Source organism: Nannobrachium achirus (assembly GCF_963921795.1).
Source record: "Nannobrachium achirus genome assembly, chromosome: 6".
In the NCBI taxonomy this organism is placed as follows: domain Eukaryota; kingdom Metazoa; phylum Chordata; class Actinopteri; order Myctophiformes; family Myctophidae; genus Nannobrachium; species Nannobrachium achirus.
In genome coordinates this window covers 11315276-11342894 of record NC_137815.1, presented here as the reverse complement: position 1 = coordinate 11342894, position 27619 = coordinate 11315276, and the positions used below count along the sequence as shown (strand labels likewise).

The window sequence follows — 27619 nt, the reverse complement described above, 5'->3', positions numbered from 1 at the left end:
TCATTCATTTCAATTTAGACATTTCAATTATGATTACTTAAATGCTAATTTGTATTGCATGTATTTTTTACATCTAAAATTGTTATTATTTTAAAGTAGCAATATTGTTTGACTTAAGTACAGCTTGACTAGTCTACCCACCTCTGAATGTAACCTTAATTAATTCAAGTGTATTGGAAAGAAAAATAAATCTATCATTGCTTTAATACAGAATGAACACCCACAAAAGAGACACGTGGCTGTACTGACAAAACAAACTAACAAACAAAAATAACAGCAAGCATCAGTTAATTTTATTGTGTGTAATTATATAATGGACTCTTTCAGATGTGGAACGAATAAGAAATGTAAAAATGTCGCTCTTATGAAGTGGTGTGTGGCAAGAATGAACATTAGGATTCTCATAATCTAATTTAATCCATGTTTATTAATTGTATTACATAATTCAACTCATGTTAAAATGTCATCAAAATAAAGTTTTCTTTTTTTTCCTCTCCCCACACTTAAGGGTTGCACACAAGGTTCCACTTCTACTGGTAGAGGGGAAAAGTGAGTGTTCAACACCATCTATTTCAGGGTTTCTCAAAGTGGGTGCGGTGTCACCTTAGGGTGCTGTGACCTCCAGGAGTGCCTCTGAATACTTTGATGATATTTGGAATTCATCAACGTCACTTCAGTTTAATCACACTTATACTTAGTCAAACGGACCTGAGCTGCACTGTACTTGTTGCAACCTTTTTCAGCCTATACTACCAAGTCTCTTCACCATAAATTGCAGATCTACAAGCTCACAACATATGTGAGCTATTTCCAATTTTCAGTAGGCCTACTTTTACTTCTACTCCACTACATCTCAGATGCACATATTGTACTTTTTTACTCCACTACAATTACTTTGTAGATTTTGATTATTATTACAAAACACACACCCACATCAGCCCTATGCATTTTGGCCATTTGAAAATAGCAGATCTACACGCTGTGAGCTTGTAGATCTGCTATTAAGTTTCAAAAGATTAAAAAACAGCCAGGACATTCTGCACAATCATTACTTTCTACTTGTTCTACTTTAAGTACATTTTGATGCCAGTACTTTTGTACTTTTACTCAAGTACATTTTGAATTCCAGACTTTTACTTGTAACAGAGTGGATCTGTAATTGTTGATAATCAAGCCATTTAGGCCTGAACGCAAATCTGCCACTTTAGATTTGAACCACTTTAACCATTAGTTAATGCTTTAACTATTAACAAATTGAAATAGCAGATACCGATGTAGATCTGTAATTTTTTTATTTATCGTGAACATTTGTACAAGTATTTGAATATTTTTGACCCGATTCCATAAATGTCTTCTAAATCCTTCTTCTAATTCAGTGGTTCTCAAACGTTTTCATGTCAAGGACCCCCATCTCAAAACATGTTGTTCCATGGACCCCCCAGAAGCAAACATTTGAGTTACAAATGTTCACTTTTAAAAACATAATTATATTCAAAGACTTCAAAAATAGTTCTAGGCCTAAATGTTAACATGCAAATACTTCCTCCACCACCACCATCGATCTGTTTGTCCGTCTACAGAAAAAGGCCGCCACCATGAGTACGGACGCCGAGATGGAGCAGTACGGCAAGGCTGCCATCTACCTCCGTAAGCCAGAGAAGGAGAGGATGGAGGGTCAGAGCAAACCCTTCGATGCCAAGACTGCAGCCTACGTAGCCGACAAGGTGGAGCTGTTTCTCAAGGCTAAGATCCTAAAGAAGGACGGTGCCAAAGTCACCGTGGAAATCCTCGACAACGATGGTAACCCCACCAAGGAGGTATGTATAGTATAGGCCAGGGGTCTTCAACGTTTTCAGGCCAAGGACCCCTTAGCTGGGACCCACACAACTTTATCATAGAGTCCATATAGTTTCATTATTTGACAGCACAATCATTATTGTATTTTGGATTCATGTCAATTTGTGTTTTCAGATATTTAACCACTTGAACTGTCAATACTTTAAAAAAAAACCTGACCTTTCACTCTGTACTTAGTCTGCTCTTTTTCCCCTCCACACCAAAGCGCTTTGCCGAAAATAGCCGATCTACAAGCTCACAACGCCTCGCAGCACGAGGGGTTAGCGCAAGGCGTTGTGAGCTTGTGGATCTGCTATTTTTGGCTAAAGTTCTCAGAATATAGATGCTATAGGGGTTCAAGTGGTTCATATAAAAACGGAGAAAAAGTTTCTATCACACAAAGATTTACATTAACATTGTTATAAACATTTTGAGTGAATGTGTGTGTGTGTGTGTGTGTGTGTGTGTGTGTGTGTGTGTGTGTGTGTGTGTGTGTGTGTGTGTGTGTGTGTGTGTCAAGCCTTGGAGCAGTGTGCACCGCTCAAAAGAATTATAAAATAAATAAATAAATATCAAAAAGAAAGATGTAGGACATTATTTTAAGAAGGTGACAATAAAAATAGTGACCCAGTACAATTGCAAGACATGTGTTTTTATTTTTTTCAGGAAAGAACTGTGCCTGAGGCTGACGTCACCCCCATGAACCCTCCCAAGTATGACAAGATTGAGGACATGGCCATGATGACCCACCTCACTGAAGCCACCGTCCTGTATAACCTCAAAGAGCGTTATGCAGCATGGATGATCTACGTAAGGTTTCCTACACGCAAGCAAACTCATGGTTCTGAAGTCACCTTGCTCACTGGTTGAGGCCACTTGCAACTTGTGACTGTAATCCCAGCAGAGGTCATCGCCATGCTGACTTGTGGTGGACACTTTCGTCAAAATTTCGTTAAAATTACATTCAGGTAGCCCTGAATGGCCATAACAGGTCCGTAACTCTGAGTGTGCAGGTCCATTTGGTTCCATGAACTTCCATTTGTACAATCTCAGAGTTGTGGGGGGGCCTTGCAAAAAAAAAAAAAAAAAAAAAAAACACTTGTACTAGTGGTATGACAATTATGACAATCGTCAAATCGCAATTATTTGAGGTAATCACAATTATTTTGCATAATCGTCATAATCGTTTACATTTTGAGACATGTTAATATAGTTAGAAACACATTCAAAACTAATGGAAATAGCTGATCTACAAGCTCAGAACGCGTCGCATCGCGACACGTTGTGAGCTTGTAGATCGGCTATTTCCACTATCAATGTTGTTTTTTAAGTATAACATTGTCAATTATGTCAGTACTTTCTTTGTATATTTAGGTTATGTGTCATGATTGCCATGTGCAACTTCAAAGCCTAAAAGCCAAACAGAAATGTAATTGTCAACGACAAAATCACAATTAAATCGTTCATCGCTATTATTGGAGTGACAATTAATCGTCATGTAAAATGTCATAATCGTGACAGCCCTAGGTACAGTATGACACTAGTACAGTACACAGTGTCATACATATTCTGAAGAAAACCTGGAGACTTGACGTCTTGTGATCAAAATAAGAGCATTTTAAATGGTGTGTAAAAATAGAAAATCTCAACTTTGCCACGGACACATTTGATGACTCCTGAATCCCAGCTCTGATCAGTTGTCCCAGATAGGAGGCTTGTTGTGTGATGTTAATGTTCTCTCTCTCTTCTCCCCTTTCAGACCTACTCTGGCCTGTTCTGTGCCACTGTGAACCCCTACAAGTGGCTCCCAGTGTACGACCAGGAGGTTGTCAATGCCTACAGGGGCAAGAAGCGTATTGAAGCTCCGCCCCACATCTTCTCTGTCTCTGACAACGCTTACCAGTTCATGCTGATGGGTACGTACTGGTGACAATGTAAAACATATAGAATTATAATGGTTTTGTGCCATATCCAGTGTTGTAGTGCTAAATTTGGAAGTGTGGGCACGCACCGACGCACGCGCGTGCACGCACATTCGTGCACGCGCGCCAATGCGCGTGCTCGCGCGCCAATGTGCACACGCATCACGTGACGAAATGTGTTCAAAAATATGCTATTTTAATGATTTCAAAAAGGAAAATACACCAGTTTTTCCCCATAATAAAGTGCCATATTTACACATTAAAAACAATAAAACTAGGAGAAAGAAGAATACAAATGTTTTCTAAAAGAAATGTGTTTTTGCAAAGAAACGGTGGGATTGAAATGATCAGTCTGTAATGTGATGCGCTGCCGCCAGGCACGTGCGCACATACAGCAAAGGGGGCTGGAGCCCTTAACTTTATCAACAGAATTGTCCACCAAAAAGCCCTTCAGCCCATGCCTCTCTAACATTCTGTGCACTCCCTGTCTGTCGCCTAACAAAACGGCCGCAGCGAGATGGCTCGCATGTAGAGCAATAACTTTCAATCGAATGACTTTAAACTTAAAATAGTACAGTGTCCAAATCAAAAGTGACCATAGCAGTCAATGCTAGTTAGTGCAACAAGTTGATATAGACCAGTGGTTCTCACTCAACCAATAATTTGATGACCATATCATCAGCTAAACCATGCAAAATAGCTGCACAACTGATATTTCCAATTCATTAATCCATTCTCAAATATTCTATTACCATCTGCTGTGTCAATCATGCTCATTTCAGCACGGCAGGCGAGCCTATTTCAACCAATTGCTGGGTCAGAACGACCTGTAATATAATATCAATATTTCCTATAGACACAAGAGATATTTCACAATTCACATGGTTAATGCACGGCGGCATAACAGAACCGTTTTAGGCTTAATATAATAGTTAATATAGGCATTATGTCTTACCTAACCAGCCCTCCAATAAGAATAAGACATGTTTATTTACTCACGTGTAGCACGTAGCACCATGTTGCCGTTGTACAGACAGTGCTGGTATAATACTTGGGTAGATAATCCAAGGTAACAAAAATTCACAACAAACAAACAAACTGCTGCAGGCTACGAACCGCTAAAAGTTTGAAGAAGTAAACACAGACAGTGTAGTTGGTTGGTTGGTTGGTCAGTGAGTCTTATCCCATAGCCCGAAGGGACAGTCAGCTTGCTGGTTGGTGGTTGTCATGGCGATATTACAACCAATCGGTGGACGATCTGCTCTGTACTTGCTGTCTGCGGTACTGTAGGTACTTGATGACACGGACCAGCAGCCAGCCTGCCGGCACGCGCATCACTTGTGCACGCGCGTCAATGCGCGTGCACGCGACGTGAGAGAAGTGTGGGCACGCCGTGCCCACTCGTGCCCCCCCCACTACAACCCTGGCCATATCCATGATTGGTTAATTCAGACACATGGTAACTAACATATTTAAACCCCCCAAGACAGCCTGATGGCTTGTTTACATTGGGGTCCTTTTGTACTCAATTCATAGAGACATGAAATGACAAATGTACACAGGACTATGCAAAAAATAATATTATATATAATAATAATGGTAGGATTGGTTTTGTGGAGCTGCAGTTATTATGAAAACCTCCACCGGCTGTCCCTCCGTCCTGCTCTCCGTCACCTTCACGCCACGCCACGTCACGTCACGTCACGTCACGTTACGTCACGTCACGTCACGTCACGCCACGTCACGTCACACTTTTTGCCCTACTCTTATCTCCGGCACCGTTGCCCCAATCCATGCCAAACTTTGCACACACACTCCTTGGCTGGCCAACCACAACCTCCGCCCCTGATTTCTCACATTTCCCTTTTCTAGCGCCACCATGGGGTTGCTTTTTTGCCAACAACATTAGTGGACAGTGTCTACTAATGTTGTTGGCAAAAAAGTCCACTGGACACTGCTCCTACAGATGTTGCCTAAAGTGTATACATGCGACCTGCCGGTCGCTTATCTCCCGATTAGGGAGTCTTACTGGTAATTGTGGCTAATAGTTTGCTGTATTTTTTTACAGACAGAGAGAACCAGTCGGTCCTGATCACGTAAGTTTCCCATCTGCTAGAAATAAAAAAGAACGTTGTACACAAATTGACAAACTGCATTTCTCTGAATGTATGCTTTTCTAACCAGTGGAGAATCCGGTGCTGGAAAGACTGTGAACACCAAGCGTGTCATCCAGTACTTTGCAACAGCAGCAAGTAGCAATGCAGGTGGTGAAGGAGGCGGATCTAGCGGTAAAATCAAGGTATATATATACAGGTTTAAACTTTAACAAATAAGTGATTTTGAACATTAAAGCATTTATATTCAATATAGTAATTCAATTTAAAATAAGTCTGTCCACATTTTTGTCTAAAACATTCTAGGGATCCCTGGAGGATCAGATTATTGCAGCCAATCCCTTGCTGGAGGCCTATGGTAATGCCAAGACCATTAGGAATGACAACTCCTCTCGCTTTGTAAGTGTAAACGAATGTCATTTTATGAGAAAAACCTGCTCTTAATTCCACAGTGTAGAGAGGGATGCAACAAATGTGCTATTCTATCAAACAGGGTAAATTCATCAGAATCCATTTCAACGGAACCGGTAGACTGGCCAGTGCTGATATTGAGACATGTAAGTATGATGTTCACAGATGATAAATGATATATGCCTTCAGTATTACATTTTGAGTGTTAATTATTAGTGTGGTTGCCCCTGCAGTGCAACCTTGTACTTCTCCGACTTTATTCCAACTACCATCATCTCCTAATGGAGCCACGCTCCACAGTTGTGGTGGGACGCACTTGGGCCATACGTCAAATCAACCGGCTTCATCAGGACACACATGCGTTCATTTTGCTTAGAGATATGTTATATACATATAGTATAACATATCTCTAAGCCAGGGGTCTTCAACGTTTTCAGGCCAGGGACCCCCAAACTGATGGGGAGATGGAGCAGGGACCCCCTACCACCTCGTAGGGTGGAGGGGTCGGGGCTACGACATATTTTTTATTTTAAACATGTACAAGTTACAGCGAGCAGGGTGGGCCGTACCCAGTGTTGGGAAAGTTCACTTTAAAAACGAACTAGTTCAAGTTCAGAACTTCTAAAATGAACTAGTTCATTTTTAGTTCATAATTCCCCATTATGAACTAAAGTTCATGGTTCCCCAAAATGAACTACATAGTTCTTTTTTAGTTCTTTTTTTAACCATATTTCTTTTATATTTTTGGCTATTAAAAAAAAAAAAAAAAAAAAAAGGAAAAAAAAATATATAAAGGTCTATATATATATAAATGTTTAGACGTTGCTGCATGCTATTATTTGTCAAAATTATTGACTCAGCCCATATAGAACCACACACAGCAATAATTTCATCCAACTTAACATTGAGGTGCCCACAATATTTATGTGCCCACTGCCTAGTTCCCAGTCTTCCTGCACCCTTATTGTGAAGGGCTGAATGTAATAACCATGTTATTGTCTCATTGTGTGAAATATCATAATATTCAAAACAAATATTTGACTCCAATTGATTCCCCACACAGTATTGACTTGATATAGCAATAAAGAAAATATATATATTACACAGCAGTTGTGGGAAAACTAAGACATTGTTCAAAAAACACAATTCCGATTTTGGTCATTTTGGAAATAGGGCAAAAAATATATATTTTTTCAATCTACTGTCTTGACACTCTAACCAAAATTGTTCTATAGACCATAATCTACAAATTGGAAGTGAAAGAAACTTTAACACACATTTGAAATGAAAACAAAAAATTACATGTACAAGGAACCCCACTAGAAAAAAACAAAAAATTACATGTACAAGGAACCCCACTAGAAGGCAGACGTTTCTCGTGCACAGCATGTTTCCGCGTTGGTTAAAATAGCTGATCTACAAGCTCACGTTGTCTCGCGTTGTGAGCTTGCAGATCAGCTATTTTCGCCGTGCAACACACATAGGACAAAGTATAGTCAGTCAGGCTTGCGAGACGAGGAGGAGATTTACAGTGCAGCAGCAGAGTGCAGACAGCACCGCATATCAACGACAACGGAGGAACGTTCACGAGGAGCTGCGTGCAGTGCCTACTATTGGAGCATGTGAATGAAAAGAGAGACGAGAGGAGCAGAGGACAGACGACCGCGGAGGCGCGGACCGCCGCATGAACGGCCGACGAACGTCGTTCACGGGCGTCAGAATGACCGCGTTCGACAATATCGTTCATCAAGCGAAAACAATTACGTTCAGTTCACGTTCGCCCAAAATATGAACGTGTTCATGAACGATCGTTCTTTGAACGCGTTCGGGTACAACACTGGCCGTACCACTACCATTTCTAAACATACTACTTATTGAACCAATTTCAATAATATCAACAATCTGTCAATTGCATATTAATCATGTATTCAAGCTATTCGAAATGGACAGAATCATGATTTATTTTTTAACATAAATGTGAAAAAAAAAAAAAAAAAAAAAAAAACATTTTTAGATTTTTTTTAAGCAATAATTTCTCGGACCCCCTGCAGTACCTCCGCGGACCCCCTAGGGGTCGCGGACCCCCTGTTGAAGACTCCTGCTCTAAGCAAAATACACGCATGCGTGCCCCGATGTTTATTTTATATACATTTATTTGTGAATACATTTTCTCCATTGGCATTGAAAATGTAACTTTTCCCATGGAGATGACTGACATCATAGACCACATGAGACTGTCTATTTATGGGCTTTTCAAGATATGGGCTTAATATTGATGACATCATGGATCTCCCTATATGGGCATAAAAGGGACAAGGAGTGACACAGAGATGTCCATATATGACTATTAGTCAATTAATTTTCCTCATTGCCTTGAATGGGGAAGATTCACATGGTAAGACAAAATTAATAAGCTAATTTGCGTTACGGCAATCACACTTGCAATTTCCAATTGCATCTTTCTAGTCTAGTTGTGGGCTCGCCTGAAAGGCGAGACCAGTATGTTATCTTCATTATTTATAGAGTGAGTTCCGTCGCGTGAGTTCCGTCGCAGACAGTATAAAGGCAGGGCCCTTAGCCAATGAGATGCGGAAAATCTGGGAGTGGTGTTAGCTGGAGTATTGGTTAAGCTTCACATGACAGTTAGCACGCTGCAGAATATAGTACGAGCGGACCCACACTGTTTTGTAGGAACAGTATCTCTAGTTACTAATTACTATTATATATTATTGATGATGACTTATGTACAACCCATACAGATCTGCTGGAGAAGTCCAGAGTAACCTACCAGCTTTCTGCTGAGAGAGGCTACCACATCTTCTTCCAGATGATGACCAACCACAAACCTGACATCATCGGTAAGTGGAATTACTGCCCATCAGTGATGGAAAAAGTAGGCTACTCACCACGTAAAGATGTGATGACATGCCCGGAAATATCATTATGTTACACTAGGTGACGTGGTCTTTTTGCAAACAGTCTGAAAAGGGGGCGGGACCGTATCAGCCTCTGCACAGAGTGACTGCATAGTTAGTAGTGAATGTATACTTTGCTTGTCCGTCGTACGGGGCCACACACACACACAAAATAGCCAATTTACAACCAGCTTTGTTGCATGACTCTCATGTCAGTTTTTGTTTACATAAATACAGATCCTTCTCGAAAGATTTGAATATTGTGTAAAAGTAAAACTTTGAAACTTGAAACATTCAGATATTTCTTGAAACTTTCATATATTCTACATACATTGGCCATTCGGTGAATTATTCCAAATCTTTTTTGCTGAAATGTTGAATTTTTATGGCATACAGCTAATGAATATCAAGTCCATATTTCAAAATATTACATTATTACACGAGAGCACTCAAAATAAGGATTTATAATCCCTTATAAATTAAGCACTGACGATGCAGTGATAACATAAATGAGTGAATAAAAACACAATGTCGCCCTGTTTTCATCCGTTTTCAGAGATGTGTCTGATCACAACCAACCCCTACGACTTCCCTCTGATCAGCATGGGTGTGATCACTGTGGCCAGCATTGACGACAAGGTCGAGCTGGAAGCTACTGAAGTCAGTGAAAACAACCTTATCCTTTTATCTTTCTAATGCACTCGCTGTGCTACTGCAGTCAGTGTTTAATGCAGGGGTCTTCAATGTTTTCAGGCCAAGGACCCCTTAGCTGAGAGAGAGATGAAGCAGGGACTCCCACAACATATTGTATAACATTGTGTTGCAGATTACAAATGTTCATAGAATTCTTAGACAGCTTAGACTTGTTTGACAGCAATATCATCAGTTTATGTTGAATTAATGTGTATGTTCAGACACCACTTGTCTTGAACCGTCAATACATACAGTAGTCTGCTCTTCTTTTCCCTCTACACCAAACCTCTGCCAAAAAATGGCCGATCTACAAGATCACAACACCTCGCAGTGTGAGGCGAAGCTTGTAGATCTGCTATTTTTGGGTAATGTTTCTCTCAGAATAGGGATGCTGGTGTTCAAGTGGTTAATGTTAAAAAAACATACTATAACACATTTGGAGGCCCCCCTGTAGTAACTCTGAGGACCCCCTATAGATGTTGAAGACCCCTGATCGAATGCTTAATGTCTATGTTTTGAAATGCATCTCTGCTCATTGACATCAGGAAGCCATTGAAATCCTGGGCTTCACCCCCGAGGAGAGGTCGTACATCTACAAGTTCACCGGTACGGTCATGCATCATGGAGTCATGAAATTCAAGCAGAAGCAGCGCGAGGAACAGGCAGAACCTGACGGCACTGAGGGTGAGCTGCACCTTACTTATGCCATGTATGGCCTACTTGTGCACATGGTGCAAGTTGGCACCTCGACAGAGTGCCGTTCTAGTTTATATTATGATGATTATTATTAGTAGTGATATTCATATTTATCATTATCACAGAAGGTGAGCTTTATCTTTAACTAAGAAATTAAATTTGAAAATGAAAATGAAAATAATTGCTCTTTTCCACATGTATTTTTATTACTTATATTCTAAATTAACTGAGCTAAATATAATTTTCAATATATTTCCATTACTTCATTGTTGATATTATACTGTTTAGACTAACTCTACGGATTTGACGTGTAGACTATCTCTACGCATGTGACTTACCCCCTACTACGTAGTTTAGGATAGGGTTAGTAATGGGGTCGGACCAACGCAACGTCAGCACCGCTTACCTTGCTTAATCTAAGTCGCTCTCTGGATTAAGAGCGTCTGCTAAATGCCTAAATTGTAAATTGTATGAACATTCCAGAGGCTGACAAGATTGCCTACCTGATGGGTCTGAACTCAGCAGAGATGCTTAAAGCATACTGCTACCCCAGAGTGAAAGTGGGAAACGAGTTTGTCACTAAGGGACAGACTGTGCCACAGGTGAGTCATTTACATGATTTCCATGTTCTGATTTCATACACACCTTATATTCCCAACAGAGCATACCACAAGAACTCAAATATCTTCTGCTGTGTCTTAAATCACCCTCTGTAATTACAATTATCCTCCAACATTATTCAAATTAATTTAATGTAATTATTTAATATATGAAGAGCATACAAAACATATCACTCTGCAAAACATGTGCAGTTTCTTGCACCGCTGGACATTATTTTAACAGAATTGTTATACTGGTAAAAGAGAAAATAAAAACAAGAGCCCTACATCCCCTCCCGCTCACTCAGATCAGCTAACACAGGGAAGTTGTCAGAATCCTCGCTAACGGACAGACTCCTCTCCCCTCTGGCTCCCAAACTGTGGAACAAACTCCCCATTGCAGTTAGAACTGAAAACTCACTCCCAATCTCCCACTGTAACCTGAAGACTCACCTCTTCAGGATCCACCTTAGCACGTGTGGCGGAGAGAGTTGCAGCCTCAGCCTTGAAGCTCCCTTTGGAGGGATGTTTAAGATATTGGACTTTCGTGCAGGAGGCCCGGGTTCGAAGCCCGGGTGGGGAGGGCCGATTCACCTCTGTTACTCGTGTGGCACTTGCTCTAGCCTTCACGACCTTGCAAACTTATGCAAAGGCTAATTTAGATAGCTTTGTTATGTAGACAGATGCCAGGTTCATATGTCATGGCATTATATAGTCTGTATCCATGTTCAGATTATCGATGTTTTGAGATTTTACTGTTTAGACTGATTATCGGTCTTGGTTAACCTATGATCCTAGATTACTATTGCTATGCATTTGATGTATAACTCGTGTTGTCCGTGCTTACTGTTAATTGTTCTGGATTAAGAGTGTCCTACATCGTTCTTATTTCCTTAGGTCAACAACTCAGTCAGTGCCTTGGCCAAGTCCATCTATGAGAAGGAGTTCTTGTGGATGGTCATCAGGATCAACGAGCAGCTGGACACCAAGCAGCAGAGAAACTACTACATTGGAGTGCTGGACATCGCCGGTTTTGAAATCTTTGATGTAAGCATGGACTTGTTTTAAATGGGAGACTAATTATTTTTGTCACAATTAGAAGAGACTGCCGAATAATATATATATATATATATATATATATATATATATATATATATTTTTTCCTTTTTCCTTTTTTTTTCCATTCACAGTTCAACACGCTGGAGCAACTGTGCATCAACTTCGTCAATGAGAAACTGCAACAGTTTTTCAACCACACCATGTTTGTTCTGGAGCAAGAGGAGTACATGAAGGAGGGAATTCCCTGGGATCTCGTTGACTTCGGCATGGACTTGGCTGTCTGCATTGAGCTCATTGAGAGGGTATACAATTATTATTATATTTGCATGTATTATCTTGGACTTGGCTGTCTGCATTGTGCTCATTGAGGAGGTATACAATTATGTTGGGCTTTAATGCACATGATGTTAATATCATGTTTTTGGTTATGTATTTGTCTCTTTTTGTCTCCTTTACAAAGCCCCTGGGCATCTTCTCCATCCTTGAGGAGCAGTGCATGTTCCCAAAGGCTACGGACAAATCCTTTGCTGAGAAGTTGATTGACCAGCACCTTGGGAAGAACAAGGCATTTGAGAAGCCGAAACCGGCCAAGGGCAAGGGCGAGGCCCACTTCTCCCTGGTCCACTACGCTGGTACTGTGGACTACAGCATCACAGGCTGGCTGGATAAGAACAAGGACCCACTTAACGAATCTGTCATTCAGCTGTACCAGAAGTCTTCAATTAAACTGCTGTCCGTCTTCTATCCTCCTCCTGAGCCTGAACGTAGGTTTATTCATAATAATAATGTGTGGTATTTTTAATTCATATTAATATAATATAATATAATATAATATAATATAATATAATATAATATAATATACAAAGCGCACAGGTCCACTGTGTGACTGTGTGTTTGGGAGGTAGTGGTCTACGGCAACTTCCTGGTAAAAAAAAAAAAAAAAAAACAACAACGGAAGAGGAACTACGCAAACTGGTGTAGAGAAGAGTACTTTGTGTATAACTAATGATAACTCAGGATTCTAACATGTATAACTAATGATAACTCATGATTCTGACAAATATAAACAGCTGCGGGCGGAGGAGGAAAAAAGAAGAAGGGTGGAGCTATGCAGACTGTGTCTAGTGCTTTCAGGGTAAGAATATGACTTATTATTAACATTATTATATTATTGAATTCCCTCATGGTTAATATAGTATGTTTTAGAAAGATCTAAATCTCCAAAGTAAGCAGTATCTAAAGAGTTCAAATAATTGTAGTGAAGGATATTAAATAACTCATTTGCTGCCAAAAACGTTTTTATACGTTTTTGGGTACCCAGCTGTTGCCCAGCTGTTGGCCACTGGGGGGCACTGTTCACTAATATATGAGACAGCAATGTGTTCACTGCTCTCTGGGCAGCCTGTGATGCTGATAAAAAAAACTATAAAAACATAATTCATGTAATCAGCTTTCTGCACACCTTCTTCAAGATGGCCGCCAAAATGGCCGCCATCCACATGCTGTAATTGTTTGTGTGTGTTAATCTAAAAATAGATTTTTCTTGGGGTTGATTATATTTTTCTGCCAACTTCAAGGGGGCAATGGACATCTTCTAAGAGCTTTTTTTTCTTTTTTCTTTTTGTCAAAAAATGTTAAATTTTTTATCTATTTTCATTTAAATTTTTTGTAAAAATCCTGAAATTTATTAGATAGATTTTTTTTAACCCTTGGCAGGCAATGTGTTTGTATCACTTTGTACTAATAAGTTACTGTAATCCTAAATAAATTGTCTCTTTTATGTCTCAATAGGCAAACTTGGCGTTGCTGATGACCAACTTGCATCGCACGCATCCTCACTTTGTGCGTTGCCTGATTCCCAACGAGACCAAGACTCCAGGTAAACACACGCACGCACGCACGCACGCCAGGGTTTCCGCTAGGCATTTTTGGGCCGTCCACCTTGGCCGGCAGGATTTTATTTTACCGGCCAATCAATTAATTTATCGGCCATATTATAATGAACGTCATATGCGTGTTTGCAGATGAGATACTGTATGTGCAATGTGCACGGTGCACCCAACTGATAATTACACCATTTTAAGTGAGCGCTGGGCTCATCTTTATCACAGATGCAATCTGTTCCTGAGTTAATTAAATAATAACTATCTACTTATGCAGAGGTATCGCTTGCCAAAAAAAAAAAAAAAGTGAATAAAAGTGGGCGCAATACAAGCGAACTGTTTGCGCGCCCTGCCACACAGTGGCCTAAACATTAATACTTTAATAGTATATGATTTTGGCTTCATGTCTCATTAAACCTTAATAAATTATGCAAACATACAACCTTTGTTTTGTTTTGTTAATGTTATGATGGCGCAAGGAAGGTTGACTTGCCTGCCTCTGCTTTGACCACCGCAATTATGGCACCATCCATGCGATCAGAAAGTCATGTGCGTGCTTGCTGCTTGTATATCCATTTGATTCCCCAGAGTTTGGGTCCCTTTTTTATGATCGTCTACTGGGTCAAGCTTGGTCCAGATAACCTTGGTTTGGCTCGGAAGAACCCCAGTTCTGTTCTGATCATAACACGAACCCCACGCTGTAGCGCTGATTGTACAAGCTGCTGGAATTATCAGCTGTGAAACTTGATGTGTGCTTCTCCGTATGGCCGCCACAGGCCGCGTGCGTATCTTCACGTCCCACTGACAGTAGTTACATTATTAAGTAAACATGTGTCTGCGCATGCGCACTAAGACTCTCATTCAACATATTCTCACCTTTAAAGCGTCATACAACCGACGCCTTGTCCAGTACTGTACTGTGCCGGATGAGGGGACGCTTTGGGTAAGCCTACTGTGTCAAGGGTTGGACGAATTGGGTATGGCCAGTGGTCTAAGAAGAAAGAAAAAAAAGTAGTTCCCGAAGCGAGATTCGATATCGCTATGAAGGGTTTACCAGCCACCCGACGCTACCGTTCACGCCACTATAAACGACAGAGCCGCACCGTCGTTTATAGCGAGTTGGGAATGCGTCGGAAGGGTGAAGCAGAGGGGGTGAGAATGAGCTGCATTTAATGCTACATTGGCCAGTGTGTAACTATTTTCTCTTAATAATAATTAACCATTGTGTAACCATATGTATTCTAATGTAGTATTATTTTCATCTTTACAGGCCTGATGGAGAACTTCCTGGTTATCCACCAGCTGAGGTGTAACGGTGTCTTGGAGGGCATCAGGATCTGCAGAAAGGGTTTCCCCAGCAGAATCCCATACGCTGACTTCAAGCAGAGGTATCAATTCCTTTTTTTTCCCAGCAGCTTCTAAATACAGACCTATTAACGCAAAATTCCTCACTTTTACAAACTGAACATCAGCGCAAAATGACCGTGAATCTTTACAAATCAGGTACAAAGTACTGAATGCCAGCGCATGTCCTGATGGCGCGTTTATGGACAACAAGAAAGCCTCAGAGAAGCTGCTTGGGTCCATTGATGTGCCCGTTGATGAGTACAAGTTTGGACACACCAAGGTAAACACACTTGATTGTAACATTGTGTTCAGGTTGTTTAGTTCCAGTGTTTGTAACATATTGTATCAGTTGTTCTTCAGTTGTTTAGTTCCAGTGTTTGTAACATATTGTATCCAGTTGTTCTTCAGTTGTTTAGTTCCAGTGTTTGTAGCATTGTATTCAGTAGATGTTTTGGTTGTTTAGTTACAGTGTTTGTAACATTGTATTCAGTAGATGTTACGATAGTTTAGTTACAGTGTTTGTAACATTGTATTCGGCAAATATTACGGTTGTTTAGTTACAGTGTTTGTAACATTGTATTCAGTAGGTGTTACGGTTGTTTGGTTACTGTGTTTCTGACATTGTATCAAGGTGTTTAGTTCCAGTGTTTGTAACATTGTGTTCAGGTGTTCTTCAAAGCTGGTCTGCTGGGTGTCCTTGAGGAGATGCGAGATGAGAAGCTGTTTTCTCTGGTCACAATGACTCAGGCTCTCGCACGAGGTTACCTCATGAGGAAGCAGTTTGTTAAGATGATGGCAACGAGGTACTTTGAAAACATCCTTTATTCAATATTTAGTGTCATTTGTAACACTTACTGTTCAATACGATTTTGTTAACATCAAACCACTATAAGAACAGCGCACTTCTTCTATCACTGTCCACAATCATGACACACTTCGACCGTTTTCCCCACAGAGAGGCCGTTTTCACCATCCAATACAACATCCGGTCGTTCATGAACGTCAAAACCTGGCCATGGATGAAGGTCTACTACAAGATCAAGCCTCTCCTGCAGAGCGCTGAGATGGAGAAAGAACTATCAAACATGAAGGAGAACTACGAGAAGATGACCACTGACCTGGCCGCTGCCCTGGCCAAAAAGAAGGAGCTGGAAGAGAAACTGGTGGCGATTACCCAGGAGAGGAACAACCTCCAGACATCAGCTGCATCAGTGAGTTGTTTTGTTCTCTGCAAAAATCAGGATTGTTCTCCACGGAATCAATATTTTTTCTCTTCAGATTCCTGAGGGGACTAATTTAACAATTACTTCCCTCAGATCGCAAAGCTGTGCTTGTTGACACCATGCTCTCTAAGGCCGCGTTCAGACATTAGAGGCACAAGCCTCTAGCCTGCCCTTGGGGGATAAGGGTTGAGGGCAGCGTTCAATTCCTTCCATATGGCCGCCTCTAGGTTGTCTTGGCTTAAACTAAGCAAGCTTGCCTTAAAGGGCCATGAAACACAAAATCACTTTTTCTATAAATATATATTATATCAATGAGTCACTTGTGATAGGGAGTAGTGATATGGTTCATTTTGTCCATATGCTTGTGGATTCAGAGCTTTCTGTGTTCTTCCAGTTTCAGGGTAGAGAAGAAATATTTCGCGCCACTCATTAAATATTTGCTCACCGCGTACCATTAGTTCGGCGTGACGCGGCTTATCTAATTAATACTAGTAAGACACCCAAGGGTGGAATGCGACCTCAGGGTGACATGCAACCTCGCCCTAAAGGGCGAGGTCGCGCCAATTCTTGACAATCTGGCCAACCACAGCGTTTCTCTGACGATTCTAGTTGTTGTCATTCTGGGGGGAGTTTGTTCATGTTTTTGTGAGGGGATCAACCCTAGGAGCTCAGCACACTCACAGAATCATGGCACACTCACAGAATCAATGTTATGCCCATACATGGAGTTCCCTGACTATGTTATGTCAAAACATGCCCATATGTGGACATTACCAAATATGGGAATTTCCAGATATGTCCTTAATATTGATAACATTGGGACAGGGATCTCCATATATGGGCATGAAACATATGTTAATTAGTAAAGCCAAGCTTAGGTTTGATGCCTTGGGATTTCTATATTTGGACATAAGTGTGTACCCAATAGGTCATCATCTGGAAAGGTAGGGTGTAAATCAGAGTAAAGCAGGCTTTTGAGCTAGTTAGGGCCAGAGATTGATGACATCAGAAATCCCCATATATGGGCATAAAGGGATTTTGCTTTTGGGAATGCCCATCTATGGCATTTTTATTTTATTTTATCCTTTATTAATAAAAATACATGTATGTATCCATATACATAATATGGAGTTCAATATTGATGTTTTTGGAGAAGGTATGTTGTAAATGTATGCTACTTAGTAAGGGGCCTCGGGTTAGATACTCTTTGTATGGCCTCTGGAGGTCCTTGGCGTCGGTTAGTAGTATGCCCAGCACATAAGATGTGGGACGTCACAAAGCCTGCGGCCATGTATCATTTTCCATCAGGCCTGTTGGTTTTCACGCTCCAGTGCGGCGTTCATGCGCTGCAAGTCAATGGCAGACTTGGCAGTCAGACAGACAGCCATTGACTCCGGCCTAACAATGGCTACTTTCTATGACGGTAGTCCCATATGACATGATGGACTGGACTATCTCCATATATAGTGTTATCCACATTTCGTGTAGCTGCCCTGTACAGGAAGTGATGTCACAACTCGCTGACATCACACTGACATCACAGAGGCTTCGGAAGGACGGTCACGAGGATACGGAAGGAAGGAAGGAAGGACACTCAAGCGACACGATTCTTCAGAGTATATGCGACCTTCGGTCGCAATTAATGTTTGCTTTAGATTTGTATCAATGGGGGGCGTGGTTTCACTGTAGGCTGCTTACAGCCAGAGAGCAGAGCAGGGACTCCGTCAACAGACCGCTCACTAAATACACTGTTGTGCCTGCGGCTGCTGTCTCGACCGTGGTCCGTGGGGCAGGGCTGTTGCTGTTCGACTCAGTGGTGGAAAGTAACACTTGTTACATGTTGGAAGTATATTAATACTGCAATGTAGAAACACTCTGTTACAAGTTAACGTCCAGGATTCAAAATGTACTGGTAAATGTAAAAAATAGCCGATCTACAAGCTCACAACGCGTCGCGAAAGCGGCACGGCTATTTTTCGTTTGTGTGCGTGTGCGCACTGTCACCACACACAAACACGTGTCACACGCACGCACACACACACACACACACACACACACACTACACAGTCACAAAATAGCCGACAGCGTAGCGTAGCATCCATTGCATCAGCCTCCGGCTGTCCCCACGGATAATCCACTCCACACACAGAGCTGAGAGCACGGCTGGAAAACGTTAAAAAACCATGGATAAAAGCTCAGACAGCACATTTTTCCTGGTTATAGTGGAGTTGCCGAAACTTTATACTTTTTACACCTCCAATGGCTGTTTTTAAATTTTGTTTCCGAAATGCAAATGCAACAAGTGCAGACGCCGGACGGCCCGGACAGCTTCTCTTTGATAGAACACAATAATTTGCGCATTACTCCGCCCCTCCCCCCACAGCAGCAGATAACCACGCCTACATTTCAGATTTCTTTTCATGTTTTGAAATCCCATAAAACTAATTAAGAGGCGGGGTTTCATGCTCCTTTAAGCCAAGAGGCATGCAAGAGAATTCCATGCTAGAGGCAGCCATAGGGAATGAATTGGACAAAGCTTTCTCCTCTGCCTCCCCAAGGGCGAGCTAGAGGCTTGTGCATCTAATGTCTGTCGGAGGCCTACCCCTAAAACGGGCAACTGCAAAAGTATATCTCTACCAGAAAAAATGCTGACGTGTTTCCTCCCTCGTGTATTTTCTTTTTTCACTTTTTTCGTTGACCACAAGGGAGACGAGGCTCTGAACGATGCAGAGGAGAGGTGCGAGGGTCTTATTAAAAGTAAGATCCAGTTGGAGGCAAAGCTCAAAGAGACAACGGAGAGACTGGAGGACGAGGAGGAGATGAACGCTGAGCTGACCGCCAAAAAGCGGAAGCTGGAGGATGAATGCTCTGAGCTCAAGAAGGACATCGATGACCTGGAGCTCACCTTGGCTAAAGTGGAGAAGGAGAAACACGCCACTGAAAACAAGGTACAACATTATACATTCAAGCTGTAAAGTTATAGAACAATGATGATCCATTCACCATTATACACTCTGGCTGTCTTATCAAGCTATAGAACAACAACAAATCATTCCTTCATGTTATTTAGGTGAAGAACCTGACCGAGGAGATGGCCTCTCTGGATGAAGGTCTTGCTAAGCTGACCAAGGAGAAGAAGGCACTCCAAGAGGCCCATCAGCAGACCCTGGATGACCTGCAGGCAGAGGAAGACAAAGTCAACACTCTGACCAAGGCCAAGACCAAGCTGGAGCAGCAAGTTGACGACGTGAGTTCATCAAGTCAATTGGACATTTTTAACGTATACGGTTTACTACGTTTATTGTTGTAACTGAATAATGAGACAAATATATTGTTGTGCAGTTGGAGGGTTCTCTGGAGCAAGAAAAGAAGCTCCGCATGGACCTGGAGAGAACCAAGAGAAAGCTTGAAGGTGATCTGAAACTGGCCCAGGAGAACATCATGGATCTGGAGAACGACAAGCAGCAGTCTGACGAGAAGCTAAAGAAGTAACGTGGACCAACACTATGAATAATTAATAATAATAATTCATATTGATAATATTATGAAATGCCATGGAGAAGAAAAAAAAACATCCGTTAAAATATGCTGTTCTGTAATCCACAGGAAGGACTTTGAAGTCAGCCAGCTTCTGAGTAAGATTGAGGACGAACAGTCATTGGGGGCTCAGCTGCAGAAGAAGATCAAAGAACTCCAGGTATTTATTTTTCTTCTTCTTCTTTAAATCACAATGATAAGTGTAAACTAGAAAATGTTGATCCTTCGAAACAGGTTCGCTTCAAACAAAAAAAAAATCTATGAATCGCAAGGTCGCAGGCAGTGCTCTCTTTGACGTTACTGATGCAATTGGACGCTGCATGCGTGATTTGAAGCATTTTGTTCCAAAACTGTGTTATGCAAAAGTTGACCCGCTGGTGGCGCTATAACAGGCCAATGTGAGAAGGGTGGCATCTGTTCATTGTGTGTGAATGTGCGTGCAAGATTTCACGCACATCGCAGGCTGTGTTCATGATTTGAGGTGTTTTTGTCCACTTTATCGCTGCTTGCAGCTATATTATTATTATTATAAAGAAAATGTGCACTTCATAGGCATGTTAGATAAAGGTCCTTAGATTGTGTGTAGAATGTTTTAGGCGATTTAATTTGCTCATAAAACCGCAATATTCATTGAATTATTTAAAAAATATATATATTTAACGTACAAACTTCTCACCCCAGAGCCTGTGTAGATATAGGTCAAAATTTTATAATTCAAAATGGTGGGAGATCTAAAGGTCAAAGGTCAAAAACCAGAGTGTCAAAGTCGTTCGGCTTGAGGAGACGCATATGTGTGTCCAAATTTCATGGCTGTACGTCAAACAGAGCTATACAAAGTTTGCACTTTCAAAGGCTTCCTACAGTGCCACCCTTTGGCCGATTGCTGTAAAAAGTAATAGCACATGTCGCCACAGTAAGCTGAACACATTGATGTTTGAAAATCAATTTTCGATGTAAGTATGTAGGAGTAGAATGGTGCCAAAGTTTTGAGGAGAACTTGATATGACTGACTGACAATGAGGATACCATACCGGTACGTGTGCTCGCTTTCAGCGAGCCCATAATTAGGAATTTAATATACGTCCATTCATTTATAAAGGCTCGTATTGAAGAACTGGAGGAGGAGATCGAGGCGGAGCGGGCCGCTCGTGCCAAGGTGGAGAAGCAGAGAGCCGACCTCTCCAGGGAACTGGAGGAGATCAGCGAGAGGCTGGAGGAGGCCGGTGGAGCCACCGCCGCTCAGATCGAGATGAACAAGAAGCGCGAGGCTGAGTTCCAGAAGCTGCGTCGTGACCTTGAAGAGTCCACGCTGCAGCACGAGGCCACCGCCTCCGCTCTCCGTAAGAAGCAGGCGGACAGCGTGGCGGAGCTTGGCGAGCAGATCGACAACCTCCAGAGAGTCAAGCAGAAACTTGAGAAGGAGAAGAGTGAATACAAGATGGAGATCGATGACCTTTCCAGCAACATGGAGGCCGTCGCTAAAGCAAAGGTACGAAGGAATGCCTGTCTATCGTATCATTCTTGAGATAACACTTTTTACATTTTCATTTCACCTTTGATTATTCAGAAAGGTCAATCAAGGGCAATGACGCCCCTGATTACAGTAAACAGGGCTTCACCATCCTAAATGTAAATTTCTTAACCACTTAAATCCCAGCATCCATATTGTGGGATTGCGTCGAGTGGCATTACTGTTCAAACCAAAGTAAGGAGCCAATCAAGAAAGAAACGATGATTGAGTATGTCCAACGTTCATTTCCAGGGAAATCTTGAGAAGATGTGCCGCACCCTTGAGGACCAACTTAGTGAAATCAAGGCCAAGAGTGATGAGAACGTTCGCCAGATCAATGATGTTGGAGCTCAGAGAGCGAGACTGTTGACAGAGAACGGTAAATGTCCATTTTAAAAGTCTACTTTGTCCACATGGTTTGTCGATGGTACTCGAGCAAATTATTAGACATAATGCTTTGATCAACAGTTGTTCTGAGGCTGAGATTTCTTTGAAATGTTTGAAACATATAATTCAAATTTCCAAATAGGTGAGTTTGCTCGTCAACTTGAGGAGAAGGAAGCACTCGTCTCTCAGCTCACCAGAGGCAAGCAGGCCTTCACCCAGCAGATTGAGGAGTTGAAGAGACTCATTGAAGAGGAGGTTAAGGTAAGGAGCAATTGTTGTAATTTAATTTATTTTGTTGTCTAGTTTTTTATCTGTAATTTCGTACAGCTGACATCATTTTGGCCATTTTCCTTTTGACAGGCAAAGAATGCCCTTGCCCATGCTGTGCAATCAGCCCGCCATGACTGTGACCTCCTGAGGGAACAGTTTGAGGAAGAACAGGAAGCCAAGGCAGAGCTGCAGCGTGGAATGTCCAAGGCCAACGCTGAGGTGTGTCAGTGGAGGAGCAAGTATGAGACCGATGCTGTCCAACGCACTGAGGAGCTGGAGGAGGCCAAGTAAGTGATCAGTGTTCTTTATCACACCGTCAGGTACCAGCACTCACTATACAACACATTGCTCATAAAATGTTATTCCATTCGACGCTGATCAACAGGAAGAAGTTGGCCCAGCGTCTTCAGGAGGCAGAGGAGCAAATCGAGGCTGTGAATTCCAAGTGCGCCTCTCTGGAGAAGACCAAGCAGAGACTCCAGGGTGAAGTGGAAGACCTCATGATTGATGTGGAGAGGGCCAACGGTTTAGCCGCCAACCTCGACAAGAAACAGAGGAACTTCGATAAGGTGCTTTGACATTCATTAGTTTAAAACCCAAATAATGCTTGCCTCCTTAAAGTGGAGTAAATGACACGTCATTACAAATGCTGCGCAGGTCCTTGCAGAATGGAAGCAGAAAAATGAAGAGGGTATAGCAGAGTTGGAAGGGGCTCAGAAAGAGGCTCGTTCTCTCGGCACTGAGCTGTTCAAGTTGAAGAACTCATATGAAGAGTCTCTGGACCAACTGGAGACCATGAAGCGTGAAAACAAGAACCTGCAACGTAGGTTTTCTCTACTAATTCTTTTTAAATAACAGTTAAAAAACACATCAAATGTGGATCAGGCTACAACTATATTCAGAGGAAAATTCAAAATTGTTGCTGATTGGAAGGTTCCTCATTCATTATTTTTCAGAGGAGATCTCAGACCTGACTGAACAGATCGGCGAGACTGGAAAGAGCATCCATGAGCTGGAGAAGTCCAAGAAACAGGTGGAGACAGAGAAGTCAGAGATCCAGACAGCCCTAGAGGAAGCTGAGGTAAAACACAATTGTCTATATTTTATGTTTCTTTCAACATGGTTTATATTCCAACAGCGTAGCAGTATTTGATCAATGTTACATTAAAAGGTCCCACAACACTTTGATCCTGTGTTACATTTCAGGGTACTCTGGAGCATGAGGAGTCCAAGATTCTTCGTGTGCAGCTGGAGCTCAACCAGATCAAGGGCGAGGTGGACAGGAAGCTGGCGGAGAAGGACGAGGAGATGGAGCAGATCAAGAGGAACAGCCAGAGGGTGACTGACTCCATGCAGAGCACTCTGGACTCTGAGGTCAGGAGCAGGAACGACGCCCTGAGGGTCAAGAAGAAGATGGAGGGAGACCTGAACGAGATGGAGGTTCAACTGAGCCACGCCAACCGCCAGGCTGCCGAGGCCCAGAAGCAGCTGAGGATCGTCCAGGGACAGCTCAAGGTGCGAAACAGTAATAGGACAAACAATGTTCAAACAATGGAACTGCTCTTGAACGAGTCACATTTTGATGTTTCTCTTAACGTAACCACGTCAAATTTGATTTATTTCAGGAAGCCCAACTGCACCTTGACGACGCTGTCAGAGCTCAGGAAGACGTGAAGGAGCAAGGCGCCATGGTGGATCGTAGGAACGGCCTCATGGTGGCTGAGATCGAGGAGCTGAGAGTGGCTCTGGAACAGACGGAGAGAGGCCGCAAATTGGCTGAGCAAGAACTGGTGGATGCTACTGAGCGCGCTGGACTGTTGCACTCTCAGGTACGCAAGTCAGTAGAAAATGTTCAGGGTTCAGAATTAAACTAGTTTTTCATCACGCTTACTCACACTGTTCAACTGAATCTTCATTTTAGAACACAAGCCTGTTGAACACCAAGAAGAAGCTGGAAGCAGACCTGCTCCAGGTCCAAGGTGAAGTGGACGACAGCGTTCAAGAAGCAAGGAATGCTGAGGAGAAGGCCAAGAAAGCCATCACTGATGTAAGTTAGGATGCCTTACACTTATCTATTTGATATCCTCATGTCATGCTTCAAATTGACATACACTACGATGCATGACTCTCCAGGCTGCCATGATGGCCGAGGAGCTGAAGAAAGAACAGGACACCAGTGCTCACCTGGAGAGGATGAAGAAGAACCTGGAGGTCACTGTCAAGGACCTGCAGCACCGCCTGGACGAGGCTGAGAACCTGGCCATGAAGGGAGGCAAGAAGCAGCTCCAGAAACTGGAGGGCAGGGTAAGGTGTATGGTTGACTTCAACACAGCTTATTGTCTTAGACCATGAAATAAGAAGAAATAAGAAGAAATAACCTCATAACGTATTATTCAACCATGAAGGTGCGTGAGCTGGAGGCAGAGGTTGACGCTGCACAGAGGGGTGGAACGGACGCCATTAAAGGAGTGCGCAAGTACGAGAGGAGAGTGAAGGAGCTGACATACCAGGTACTGTTACACCATGTTCACTTTAATGACCATCATCGTGCCAAAAATGACAAAATTAATAGATTGGACGTACAACTAACGTTATGAATTCACTCTCACTTAAGACTGAAGAGGACAAGAAGAATCTCGGCAGGCTTCAGGATCTGGTGGACAAGCTGCAGCTGAAGGTGAAGGGATACAAGAGGCAGGCGGAGGAAGCGGTAAGATTAACACAATAACTGCCATGGTTTTTCAGTAATTTACCTTGTTTTTCTGGCTCGTTCATGTGGTCCCAAGGCACCCATGGACTTATTGCCACATGGGCTATACTGCATTAGCCACAAACAAAATGTAGTTACAATTTAATGAAATTGTCTGGATGGACTATAATTGCAAGATGCTCTTTTCAAATAGCAAGGCTTTGAACCATCTCTTATCATGTTGCAGGAGGAGGCAGCCAACACCCACCTGACCAAGTGCAGAAAGATTCAGCATGAGCTGGAGGAGGCGGAAGAGCGCGCCGACATCGCCGAGTCCCAGGTCAACAAGATGAGAACTAAGAGTCGTGATGCCAAGGTAATACATGTGCAATATGAAGGTTTATTAACTCTAACTGCCACGTGCAATATGAAGGTTTATTAACTCTATCTGCCAGTGTTGAAACATCATCTGGTCAGTGTTCATTTTTTCAGCAAATTGTGATTTAGTCTTAGTCTTCTGAAATAGTTTTAGTCTAGTCTAGTCTTAGTCGACAAAATTAACAATGTATCTGGTCTCCCCTTGCCAGCGACTGAGTATTTTTTAACTAACCTTTGAAGATCCACAGTATTGTTTTTTTTGTTTTTGTTTTTTTAACATGCACATAAACAACAGAGGTGACGTTCTCGTCTCTATTCTTTCCGCCGGGAAAATAACATTGTATCTGCGATCATCTGGTCTTTAGAAAACAAGCTTGTTTTGACCCAAAAGCACCTTGGAAAAGATTCTGAGGTAAACAGACTTTTCTAGCAAAAAACAAATACATGGAGGCGGACGGACCGGGGGGATTTCAGAATCACGTAATGTCCCGTTGCATTCTGGGTAATGTAGTCCTGGTATCACTCACGGGTGCGGCGGAGCGCTAGCTATCATAATCCAATGTAATTTCTCATCATTGGCTTTGAATGAATGAGTTGTGAGATGATTATTTTTAACTGAGCTAACTTGAACTAAAGATTATTGCTAAATATTTTCCCTTTTTTTTACAGGGAAAAGATGCTGAATGAGTTCTCCATTTCAAGTCACCATAACAAGTCATAAAATATGACCCAATAAAGGTGCTAGCAAAATCATTTTGTCGTTTCTTGTATTCATTGCCTCATCAATCACTTTATTGTCAGGTTTTGGCAACTCACATGTCCACCATGCTCTAATTTTGTAAACCCATACATTTGTAAAACCAACAATGTGATCTACAGTAAATGCTCAAGTGCTCTTGTGGCATAGCATATAGGTAAGATCACCAGACTCCTCAAAATAAGGATTTCAGAACACAGATCCAACATTCGTCATGATCTCAAAAGCCCAGTAGCTGTGAACTTTACAAGAGCAGCTCAGAATGTTTCAACACTCAGGTATTGGGACATAGAGCAGGTTAAACTGCCCGGACGTGAGAGTGATACAGTATCCATATACACTTTTACTTAAAAGACAGGGTGAAATCAAAAACATGTTTTTCACACTTTTAGAGCATATTTGTAGTGATAATATGGCCATACCTAACACTAGATGCCAAAATAATTGAAAATAAACTATTTTTGTGTATATTTATATCAAAGGTCCCTAAATAGGCCATTCTTAATTACTTCCTGTGAACAGAAATTCAAAAAGTGATGACATAGACCTTTTGAATATAAATGAACCTTTGATTACATTCACCTGTTTGTTTCCCATTGCTGGCTCCCATTACTCCCTTTACTCAGATTTTAAATCCCATTGCCTGAAGGGCTGGTCCCCTTGGATTGGTTCAGAAACACACAGGCTTCATTTTCAAACTGAAACTTCAAAATAAAATACCCAAAATAGTCATTTCATTGGGTCTTTAAAAGAGATGTATTTTGACTGGTGGCCGTTCCTGTAGTATCCTTGTGATGGATTAGCTTATTTACTATTTCTATTCTATTTAGTTTTCTTTGAATTAATGTATTATTGCCTCTGTTTATTGTATACACCAGCCGAAAAGGTATGGGGAGCAGGGCAGGAATTTCATGGAGGCCATGGCCGCCGTTGCCCCTCAGTTTGGCCTTGTGCCCCTCCATAAAATGGCATGACCTGAGGCCACAGTGGCCTTAATGCCCCAGCCCAGCTGAATACTACTTTCTCCACTGTCTCAATTATTTATTTCAATGGACTAAAATCTTGTATTATTTGATGGCCTTCCTGCCCTGGCATTTGGCCTTTGTGCCCTCAAAAAATGGACAACCCCAAAGGTCAAGTGACCTTGCCCCTAAAATGACAAAATTCCCGGCCTGATGGGGAGACGCCGATTATCAAATCAAATACTTGGGGACTTTGACTTCCCTCCTTGGGAGTTCAGACTAGCAAGTTCTCCTTGGGAGAAGGGACTTCCGAGGACGGGAGGACGGGAGGATAGTTCTGCTATTGGAATAGCAGCATACTCAATGATGTCACAGTCTCAGCTTGCTACAGGGCATTCCACTGTTTCTTTGAATAGGTCTATATTCTGGGG

The 27619-nt window shown here is 42.0% G+C and overlaps 1 pseudogene across 1 annotated transcript; it reads left to right on the top strand.

Moving 5' to 3' along the window:
* The first annotated feature begins 1595 nt into the window (after positions 1-1595).
* LOC308287418 (myosin heavy chain, fast skeletal muscle-like) lies at positions 1596-23801 on the top strand (annotated as a pseudogene). The gene is made up of 32 exons: positions 1596-1817; positions 2503-2646; positions 3596-3752; positions 5827-5854; positions 5943-6057; positions 6179-6271; positions 6366-6429; positions 9043-9141; positions 9755-9858; positions 10437-10575; positions 11071-11189; positions 12084-12233; positions 12377-12547; positions 12706-13009; positions 13316-13380; positions 14037-14124; positions 15399-15516; positions 15632-15755; positions 16142-16278; positions 16431-16686; positions 19404-19646; positions 19769-19945; positions 20041-20186; positions 20305-20395; positions 21335-21724; positions 21998-22124; positions 22275-22393; positions 22493-22689; positions 22788-22971; positions 23060-23225; positions 23359-23483; positions 23609-23801. The product of its transcript is annotated as a myosin heavy chain, fast skeletal muscle-like (transcript).
* Positions 23802-27619: the final 3818 nt, after the last annotated feature.